The sequence below is a fragment of the Herpailurus yagouaroundi genome, unplaced genomic scaffold, assembly GCF_014898765.1.
Source record: "Herpailurus yagouaroundi ecotype Mexico unplaced genomic scaffold, PumYag 355, whole genome shotgun sequence".
Lineage (NCBI taxonomy): Eukaryota > Metazoa > Chordata > Mammalia > Carnivora > Felidae > Herpailurus > Herpailurus yagouaroundi.
Genome location: NW_024412572.1, coordinates 1337491 through 1348058, shown reverse-complemented (window position 1 = coordinate 1348058; position 10568 = coordinate 1337491). Strand labels below are relative to the sequence as shown.

At 36.8% G+C, this 10568-nt stretch overlaps 1 pseudogene; it reads right to left on the bottom strand.

Moving 5' to 3' along the window:
- Positions 1-772: 772 nt before the first annotated feature.
- LOC121021987 (AN1-type zinc finger protein 6-like) lies at positions 773-1674 on the bottom strand (annotated as a pseudogene).
- Between the last annotated feature and the right edge of the window lie 8894 nt (positions 1675-10568).

Below are 10568 nucleotides of genomic sequence, written 5' to 3'. Positions count from 1 at the left end.
TTATGGTTTTCCTTTTTATTTAATCACAGATGGGTGGGGTAAACGTAAGCGCAGTGCAATTACTCCGGATCATTCTTCATATTGTATACACACCCAGACCGGTGAGCACAATCTGAAAGAAACCTGCAGTCAGCAATGAAACGCATACAGCTGTTCCTTCCCTTGCTCAAAATAATTCAAAAACACACAGACTTAGAATCTCATCAGCACACACTCTCCTGTGACAGATGATTCAGACAGAAATAGCAGGTGCAAAGAAACTATATGCTGACACCTGTATAACCTTTGTTAATGAAATAACAGAAGCGGCCATAATGATTAAAATACGCCCAGTTACTGGTAGTGAGTTGTGCCCTAATGGGCATCATCAAAAGAGAAATATGCTGCAGAAAAAAGTTGTATATACACACACAGGAAGAAAAATAAACTGCAAGATCAATGCATGCATGCTTAATAATGGGAAAATCACAGCCCTCTGCAAGTTCTCCACCTTTGATATAAAAGCCCTCTGCACTCAACTAAAATTAAAGTGCTCTTAAAAAGGTAATACTTGTAAAGTTTACTTAAGTCTTTTCAGCCACAGGAACTGCGGTGGAAATAAATGTTCCGTCATTTCCAAAACAAAACCAAAAATCTATTCTTCTGATGACATGCATGATTAAAAGGTCTATGCAACGTACACCGCTCTACATTCCCAAGGACTACGAAAAAAAGACGTCAAGTCAACTTTTAGTGTGCAGATGGTCAAAGGAGTTTGTATTCCGGCAGGGGTTCAAATCTCCTGGATCTTTTCGCCGACAGCTACCGGGTTTTCTTTTCTGAGTTTCTCCGTGGCATCAGCTTTGTAATTGTGTGAGCAATTGTGCACGTCTGAGTAACGGTGTACATCACAATAAACATGTCCACACTGGCATTTAAACCCAGTAAGCCCTACTTTCTTCCTGCACATGAAACAGCGGTTCTTTTTCTGTTTTGGTTTTTCAAGAGACTTGCTTTGCTCTTCAGATGGCTGCTGTGCCGTATCTGATACTGAAGCTTGTCAGTCTTCCCTTTCAGGCATTGCTTTGTCCACAGGTATACTGTTCACTTGGGAAGATGCTACAGATTCTGATATGAGTGGCTGATTTGATACAGGTTTTGGCTACACGGATGCAGATATGGAGTCCAGTGGTGACTGCGCATCGGGGATGCAGCCGTCTGCGTGCTGGACTGAAGAAGACTCAGACATACTACCGACAGAAGCTGCACGTGGGCTGGTTCTACCATTACTGCTATTCTGCCTTTGAAGATGTTCTTTTAAAAAAAAATTTTTTTTAACACTTATTTATTTTTGAGACAGAGAGAGACAGAGCATGAACGGGGGAGGGTCAGAGAGAGAGAGGGAGACACAGAATACGAAACAGGCTCCAGGCTCTGAGCAGTCAGCACAGAGCCCGACGCGGGGCTCGAACCCACGGACAGTGAGATCGTGACCTGAGCCGAAGTCGGATGCTTAACGGACTGAGCCACCCAGGCGCCCCTTGAAGATGTTCTTTATAGCATACTGAACACATGCCATTTGTAGAGAGTTTCCATAAAATCCGCAGCCAGTAGAACAAAGCATAGGCACTTGGCTGTGATTGGTTTCTTGAGCCATGTTTCTCTGGTGCACACCCACAAAACCTGCACAATTTTCTGTTTCCCCAACAGTTTATTTTTGCTTTTATTTCCCTTGCCCCAGGCGACATATCTAGAAAAATGTTGCTGTGACAATAGAGATTACTGCCTGTGCTCTTTTTAAGGATTTTAGGTTTCACGTCTCACATTTAGATCTCTAATCCATTTTGAGTTTTTTTGTGTGTACGATGAAAGAAAGCAGTCCAGTTTCATTCTTTTGCATGTGGCTGTCCAGTTTTCCAGAAACCATTTGTTGAAGAGACTGTCTTTTTCCCATTGGATATTCATTCCTCCTTTGTCAGAGATTAATTGACCATGTAATTGTGGGTTTATTTCTGGGTTTTCTGTTCTATTCTATTGATCTATGTGTCTATTTTTCTACCAGTACCATACTGTTTTAATTACTACTGCTCTGTAATATAACTTGACGTCTGGAATTGTAATATCTACAGTTTTGTTTTTCTTTTTCAAGATTGCTTTGGCTATTTGGGATTTTTTGCGGTTTCATACAAATTTTAGGATTGTTTGTTCTTGTTCTGTGACAAATGCTGTTGGTATTTTGATAGGGATGGCATTAAATCTGTAGATTGCTTTGTGTAATGTACACATTTTTAACAGTAACCGGTTTTCCAACCCATGAGCATGGACTGTTTTTCCATTTCTTTGTGTCATCTTGAATTTCTTTCCTCAGTGTTTTAGAGTTTTCAGAGTACAGGTCCTTTACCCCTTTGGTTAAGTTTATTCACAGATATTTTATTATTTTTGGTACAGTTGTAAATGGGATTATTTTCTTAATTTCTCTTTCTGTTGCTTCATTATTAAAGTATAGGAATGCAACACATTTCTGTGCATTGATTTTGTATCCTGAGACTTTACTGAATTCATTGATGAGTTCTAGTAGTTTTTTGATGGAATCTTCAGGGTTTTCTATATATAGTGCCATGTTATCTGCAAATAGTGAGAGTTATACTTCTTCCTTACCAGTCTGGATAACTTTTATTTCTTTATGTTGTGTAATTGCTGTCTAGGACTTCCAGTACTATGTTGAATAGAAGTGGTGAGAGTGGACATCCTTATCTTGTTCCTGACTTTAGGGGAAAAACTCTCAGTTTTTTACCATTGAGTATGATATTGGCAGTGAGTTTTTCATATAAGGCCTTTACTATCTTGAAGAATGTTCCCTCTACACCCACCTTACAGAGGGTTTTTATCATGAATGGATGTCATATTTTGTCAAAGGCTTTTCATGCGTCTACTGAAATGATCACACGAGTTTTATCCTTTGTCTTATTGATGTGATGTATCATGTTAATTGTTTTACAAATATTGAACCATGCTTGAATCCTGGGAATAAATCCCACTTGATCGTGGTGTATGATTTTTTAAATGTATTGTTGGATTCGGTTTGCTAATATTTTGTTGAGGAGTTTTGTACCTATATTCATGAGAGATATTGACCTGTAGTTCTTTGTGTGTGTGTGTGTGTGCTGTCTTTATCTGATTTTGTTATCAGGGTGATACGAGCCTCATAGAATGAATTTGGAAGTTTTCCTTCCTTTTGTATTTTTTGGAATAGTTTGAGAAGAATAAGTATTAACTGTTCTTTAAATGTTTGGGAAAATTCACCTGTGAAGCCCTCTGGTTCTAGACTTGTTTTTTGGGAGTTTTTGATTACTGATTCAATTTCATTGTTGGTGATTGGTCTGTTTAAACTTTCTATTTCTTCCTTCTTTAGTGTTGGTAGGTTATATGTTTCTAGGAAGTGACTTTAATTTTCTTTATGTGTTTTTTGATGAACAAATCGCTTAATTTTAATTTAACCAAATTTATCAATCTTTTCTTTCTTTTTGTACTCAAACTAAGAAATCTTTCCCTACCCCCATGTTTAATAGCTATTCAGCTACCGTTTCTACTAGGCATTTTAAAGTTTAATTTTGAGAGGTGGTTTACTAAATCCATATGGAGATGGTAGCTGTTTATTATGTGAGGTAGGAATCTAATATAATTTTTTTCCATTTGGGTCATAAGTTTCCACCTCCATTTATGTAATTGATCTTGCTTCTTTGACATGCCTTCCTTTGACATGCTTGCTTGCTTTTTTGACATGCCTTCTTTGTCATACCCTAACTCCACTTATGCCTTGGTCTGCTTTATTTATTTATTTGAAGTTTTTTTTAATGTTTATTTATTTTTGAAGGAGAGAGAGACAGAGTGTGAGTGGGGGAGGGGCAGAGAGAGGGAGAGAGAGAAAGAGAGAGAGAGAGAGAGAATCGGAAGCAGGCTCCAGGCTCTGAGCTGTCAACACAGAGCCCGAAGCGGGACTCGAACTCACAGACTGCAAGATCATGACCCGAGCCGAAGTCGGACGCTCAACCGGCTGAGCCACCCAGGCACTCCTACCTTTGTCTGTTTTTAATTTTTTTATTTACTTTATTAAAATTTGTATTATTGTCTTTGTTCCAGCTGCTATAATAAAATACCATAGACTGGGTGGCTTAAACAACACACATTTATTTCTCACAGTTCTGGAGGCTGGAAGTCCAAGATCAAGGTTCTGGCAGATTTGGTGTCTGGTGGCATTTTCTTCCTGGTTTGCAGATGGCTACCTTCTTGCTATATCTTTATGTGGCAGAGAAAGAGAGAGAGAGCAAGATAGAGCGAGAGAGAGCAAGCTCTCTAGTTTCACTTTAATGTCACTAATCCCATCACAGGACTTTACCTTCATGAACTACTCTAAATGTGATTATTTTCAAAAGGCCCCACTTCCAAATACCATCATACTGGGGCAATAGGGCTTCAATGTATGAATTTGGAGTGGGGGACACAAATGTTCTATTGGTCAAACTATCCTATTGCTAGAACCATGCTGTTTTATTAATATTAAACTTCACAATGAGGCTTGATATTTAATAGATCAAGCTCCCCTGTCCCTGATCCTGTTTCTTTTCTTTTTTAAAAAATAATTTAAAAAATGTTTATTTTTGAGAGAGAGAGAGAGAATGAGAGCGAGTATGAGCAAGGGAGAGAGGCGCAAAGAGAGAGGGGGACAAAGGATCCAAAGTGGGTTCTGTGCTGACAGCAGAGAGACCAACATGGGGCTCGAACTCACGTACCATGAGATCATGACCTGAGCCAAAGTTGGATGCTCAACCGACTGAGCCACCCAGGAGCCCCTGAACCTTTTTCTGAAAAAAGTTTTGACTCTTGTTGGTTCTTTGCTCTCCCACATATATTTGGAAGGAGCACGTCAGATTACATGAAAAACCATGAAGGGATTTTTAATGGAATTGCACTGGATCTATACATCATACACTAATTAGAAGGGAATAAAGTACAAATCATTGTTGTTAAGAATCTTGTTTATTGGCATGATTTATCTCCTCACTTAAGTTTTCTTAAATAACTTCTCTCTCTCTTTTTTTTTTTGAGAGAGAGAGAGGAGAGAGAGAGAATGAGTGGGGGAGTGACAAAGGGAGAGGGAGAGAGAGAATCTAAAGCGAGCTCCATGTTGGGCATGGGGCTCACTGAGGGGCTTGATCTCATGACTGTGAGATCATGGCCTGAGCCAAAATCAAGAGTCGGAGGCCTAACCAACTAAGTCACCCAGTTGCCTTGGTGTTTTGTGTCTTTCAAGGAAGTTTCCATTCATCTAATTTAACAGCGTAAAGTTGATTTGTAATATTCCCTTATTATCATTTTAATGACTGTAAGAACCTAGTAGTATCTCTTATTTATTCCTCATATTGATACTTTGTGTCTTCTCTCCTTTCCCCTCTTTTTTGTATGTGGCTACATGTTTATGAATTATCTTATTATTTTCAAACAGCAAATTTTTGGTTTCATTTGTTTTCCCGATTATTTTGGGTCCATTTTATATTTACTGATATTTACTCCATTTTTTTTTTTTTACTTCTGCTTTCCTTGGGTTTAATTTGCTGTGCCTTTCTAGTTTATTAAGGTGGAAGCTTTGATTTGAGAACATTCTTATTTTATAGTTTAAATATTTAGTGCTAGAAGTTTCTTTCTAGGCACTGTTTTGTCTCCTACCATGTATATTGATATGTTGTGTTTTTGTGTCACTCACTGTAAAATCTTTCCTAATATTTCTTATAATTTTTATCTGATTCATGAATTATTTGAGTTCATTGTTAATTTCCATATATTCCTAAGGTTTTAAATATCTTTTTTCCAGCCTTATAGAGATACAATTGACATATAACGTTTTAAGCTTAAGCATAAAATGTGATGACTTGATATACTTGTATATCATGAGATTATTACCACAATAACATTAGATAACACCTCCATCACTTCACATGATTACCATTTCTTTATAATGGTGGGAGCATTTAAGATCTACTCTCTTAGCAACTTTCAAGTATATAATACAGTATTGTTACCTATAATCACCATGCTGTACACATAAGATTATTCATCTTATAACCGGAAGTTTGTAGCCTCTGATTAACATCTAGCCATTCCTCCCATCAGCCACCACTAGCATCCACCATTCTAATCTCATTTCTAGGAGTTTGGCTTTTATAGATTCCACATACAAGTGAGATCATGGAGGATTTTTCTTTCTCTGGTGAACTTATTTCAGCAGTGTAATGTCTTCAAGGTCATCTATGTTGTCCCAAATGGCAAGATTTCCTTCTTTCTCATGGCTGAATAATATTACTCTGTGTGTGTGTGTGTATACGTGTATCCCATCATCTTTTTCCATTCATTCATCAATAGGTTATTTTCATATCTTGACTATTTTGAATCATACTGCAATGAACATGGGAGCACATATAACTCTTTGAAATCACGTTTTCATTTCCTTTGGATAAATACCCAGAAGTGGGATTGTTAGATCATATGGTAGTTCTATTTTTAATTTTTTGAGAAATCTCCATGTTGTTTTCCATATTGACTGCACTAATTTATGTTTCTTTCAACAGTGCACAAGGGTTGCATTTCTCCATTTCCACACCAACACTTGTTATTTTGTCTTTTTTTTTTTTTTAAGTCATCTCTATGTCCAACATGGGGTTCTAACTCATGACCCTGAGATCAAGAGGCACATGCTCTACTGACTAAGCCAACCAGGTGCTTGTTGTCTTTTTAAAGATAGCCATTCTTAAAAATTTCTTTTTTTAATGTTTATTATTTTTGAGAGAGAGACAGAGCATGAGCGGGGGAGGAGCAGAGAGAGAGGGAGACACAGAATCTGAAGCAGGCTCCAGGCTCCGAGCTGTCAGCACAGAGCCCAGTGCAGGGCTTGAACTCATGAATCATGAGATCATGACCTGAGCTGAGATCAAGAGCTGGCGCTTAACCAACTGAGCCACCCAGGTGGAGTTGGTGTTATATTCCAAAAGTTTTTGCTAAAGTCAACGTAAATGAGCTTCCCCCCTGTGTTTCTCCTAGGTACTTTACAGTTTGGGGTCTTACATCTAAACCTTTCATCTGTTTTATGTTAATTTTTGTTAGTGATGTAAGATAGTGGTCCAGTTTCATTCTTCTGCGCATAGTTATTCACTTTTCCTAAGATAATTTATTGAAGACACTATTCTTTGATCATATATGCATGGGTTTATTTCTGGAATCTCTATTCTGTTCCATTTGTCTATGTGTCTATTTTCATGCAAGTACCATATGTTTTGATTAGTATAGCTTTGTGGTAGTTTGAAATCAGGAACATACTACCTCCAGCTTTGTTCTTCTTTTTTTTAATGTTTATTTTTGAGAGAGAAAGAGCACAAGCAGGGTAGAGGCAGAGAGAGAGGGTGACACAGATCTGAGGGAGGCTCCAGGCTCTGAGCTGTCAGTACAGATCCTGATGTGGGGCTGAAATTCACGAACTGCAAGATCATGACCTGAGCCAAAATCAGACACTTAACTGACTGAGCCATCCACGTGCCCCCCAACTTTGTTCTTATGCAAGATCACTTTGGCTGTTTGGGATCTTTTGTGGTTCCATACAAATTTTAGGAACTTTTTTCTTTGTCTGAAAAATATCATTGGAATTTTTGATAAGGATTGCATTGATTGTTTGGATGGCTGTGGGAAGTATGAACATTTTAATAATATGAATACTTCCAATTCATAAACATAGAATATTTTTCATCAGAGTCTCATAGTTTTCAGTGCACAGATCTTTCGCCTCCACTGGTTTAATTTAATCCTAAGAATTTGATTTGTTTTTGATGTATTGTGTATTCGATACTGTTTTGAATGGAATTGTATTTGATGCTGTTGTGAGTGGAATTGCTTTCTTTATCAGACATTTCACTGATAGTGTATTCACAGGCAGCTGATTTCTGTATATTGATTTTTAATCCTGCAACTTTTGTATTCATTGATTAGTTCTAACAGGTTTCTGGTGAAGTCTTTATGGTTTCTATATAGAAGATCATATCATGTGCAAACTAAGACAATTTTATTTCTTTCTTGGATGCCTTTTATTTCTTTTTCTTGCCCTATTGATCTGTCTAGGATTTCCAGCGTTATTTTGAACAGGAATGGGAGAATGGGCACAGTTGTCTTGTTTCTGATCTTAGAGGAAAAGCTTCTTCCTTAGTCTTTTGAGAATTTCTATTTTTTTAATGATTTCTTCTTGGTAGGTCATATGTCCCTAGGCATCTATTTTGTATTTTGTATTTCTATTATGTATTTTGTAGGTCACTGACTTTATTGGTGTGTGATTATTCACAGTAGACTCTTTTGATCCTTGGGTTTTCTGTGGTATCAGTTGTAATGTCTCCTCTTTCATTTATAATTTTATTTATTTATGTCCTCTATCTATTTTCTTAGTCTAGTTAAAGTTTTGTCAATTTTGGTTACCTTTTCAAAATTACCAGCTCTCAGTTTTGTTAAACTTTTCTGTTGTTTATCTGGTCTGCATTTCATTTATTTCTACTCTTATCTTTGTTATTTCATTTCTTCTGTTGATAACTTTGGCTTTGTTTAGTCTTTTTTTTTTTCTAGTTACTTGAGGTATAAGGTTAGGTTTTCAATTTGAGATTTTTGTTTTTTGTAATGTAAGCATTTATTGCTATAAACTTCTCTCCTAGAACTGCTTTAATATCCCATAGGTTTTAATATGTTGTGTTTCCATTTTTATTTGTCTCAAGATATTTTTCTGAATTCCCTTTTGAGTCTTCCTTTGACTTATTGTTTAAAAGTGTATTGTTTAATGTCCACATTATTGTAAAATTTCCAGTTTTCTCCCTTTTATTAATTTTTAGTTTCAACGTTTATTTATTTTTGGGACAGAGAGAGACAGAGCATGAACGGGGGAGGGGCAGAGAGAGAGGGAGACACAGAATCGGAAACAGGCTCCAGGCTCCGAGCCATCAGCCCAGAGCCCGACGCGGGGCTCGAACTCCCGGACCGCGAGATCGTGACCTGGCTGAAGTCGGACGCTTAACCAACTGCGCCACCCAGGCGCCCCTAATTTTTAGTTTCATACCATTGTGATTGGAAGAGATGCTTGTTATGATTTTAGTCTTCTTAAATTTGTTGAGCTGTTTTGTGGCCTATTATATGATTTATTCTGAAGAATTTTCCATGTGTGCTTGGAAAGAATATGTTCTGCTTCTGTTGGATGTAATTATCTGTTTATGTCTCTGAGGTTCATTTGCCTTATAGTATGGTTCAAGTTCAAGGTTTCCTTATTTGTTTTCTGCATGGTTGGTCCACCTATTATTGAAATGGTGTATTGAAAAACTCTACTTATTATTTTATTGTTGTCTGTTTCTCCCTTTGTATCTGTTAGTATTTACTTAATATATTTAGTTGCTTCAATATTGGGGTATATGTTTAAATTTTTATATCCTCTTGATGAACTGACCACTTTATCATTATACAATGGCCTTATTTGTTTCTTTTATAGCTTTTGACTAATGTATATATTGTCTAAGTATGGCTCCCCCTGGTTTTTTTTGGTTCCCATTTCCATGGATTATATTTTTCCAACCTTTCACTTTCAGTCTATGTGTGTACTTAAAGCTGAGGTGAATCTCTTGGAAAGAGCATATATCTGGTCTTTTTGTTTTTATCCATTCATCTGCTCTATGGCTTTTGATTGGGGAATGCAATCCATTTACATTTAGATAAATTATTGATCTGTAGTATTTACTAATAATGTCATCTTATTGTTTTCTGGCTGTTTTATTGTTTTCTTTAAAAAATTTTTATTAATGTTTATTTAGTTTTGAGAGAGAGAGAGACACAGTATGAGTAGGGGAGGGGCAGAGAGAGAGGGAGACACAGAATCCGAAGAAGCAGGATCCAGGCTCTGAGCTGTCAGTACAGAGCCCAATGTGGGGCTTGAACTCACAGACAGTGAGATCATGACCTGAGCCGAAGTTGTATGCTCAACCAACTGAGCCACCCAGGCGCCCCTGTTTTATTGTTTTCTTGTTCCTTTCTTCCTCTTGCTGCCTTCCTTTGTAAATTGATTTTCCATAGTGGTGTGCTTTGACTCTCTTACCTTTATCTTTTGTGAATCTACTGTAGGTTTTCTCTTTGTGGTTACAATGAAGCTTACATAAAACACCTTATAAATAAAACAGTCTATTTTATACTAACAGTTTAACTTCTATCTCATACAAAAACTATTGTTTTGCATTTCCCCCTTTATGTTTCTGATGCCACAACTTACATCATTTCATGTTGAGTATCCATTAATAAATTATTTTAGCTATGGTTATTTTTAATACTTGTATCATTTAACCTTTATACTAGAGTTAAGTAATTAATAATCACCATTTATAGTGTTAGAGTATTCTAAATCTGACTATATGCTTTACTAGTGTATTTTCATATGTTCTCATGTTACTAATTACAGTCTTTTCATTTCAGCTTGAAGAACTCATTTCAGAATTTTCTGTAATGCAGGTCTAGTGGTAATGAATTTCCTT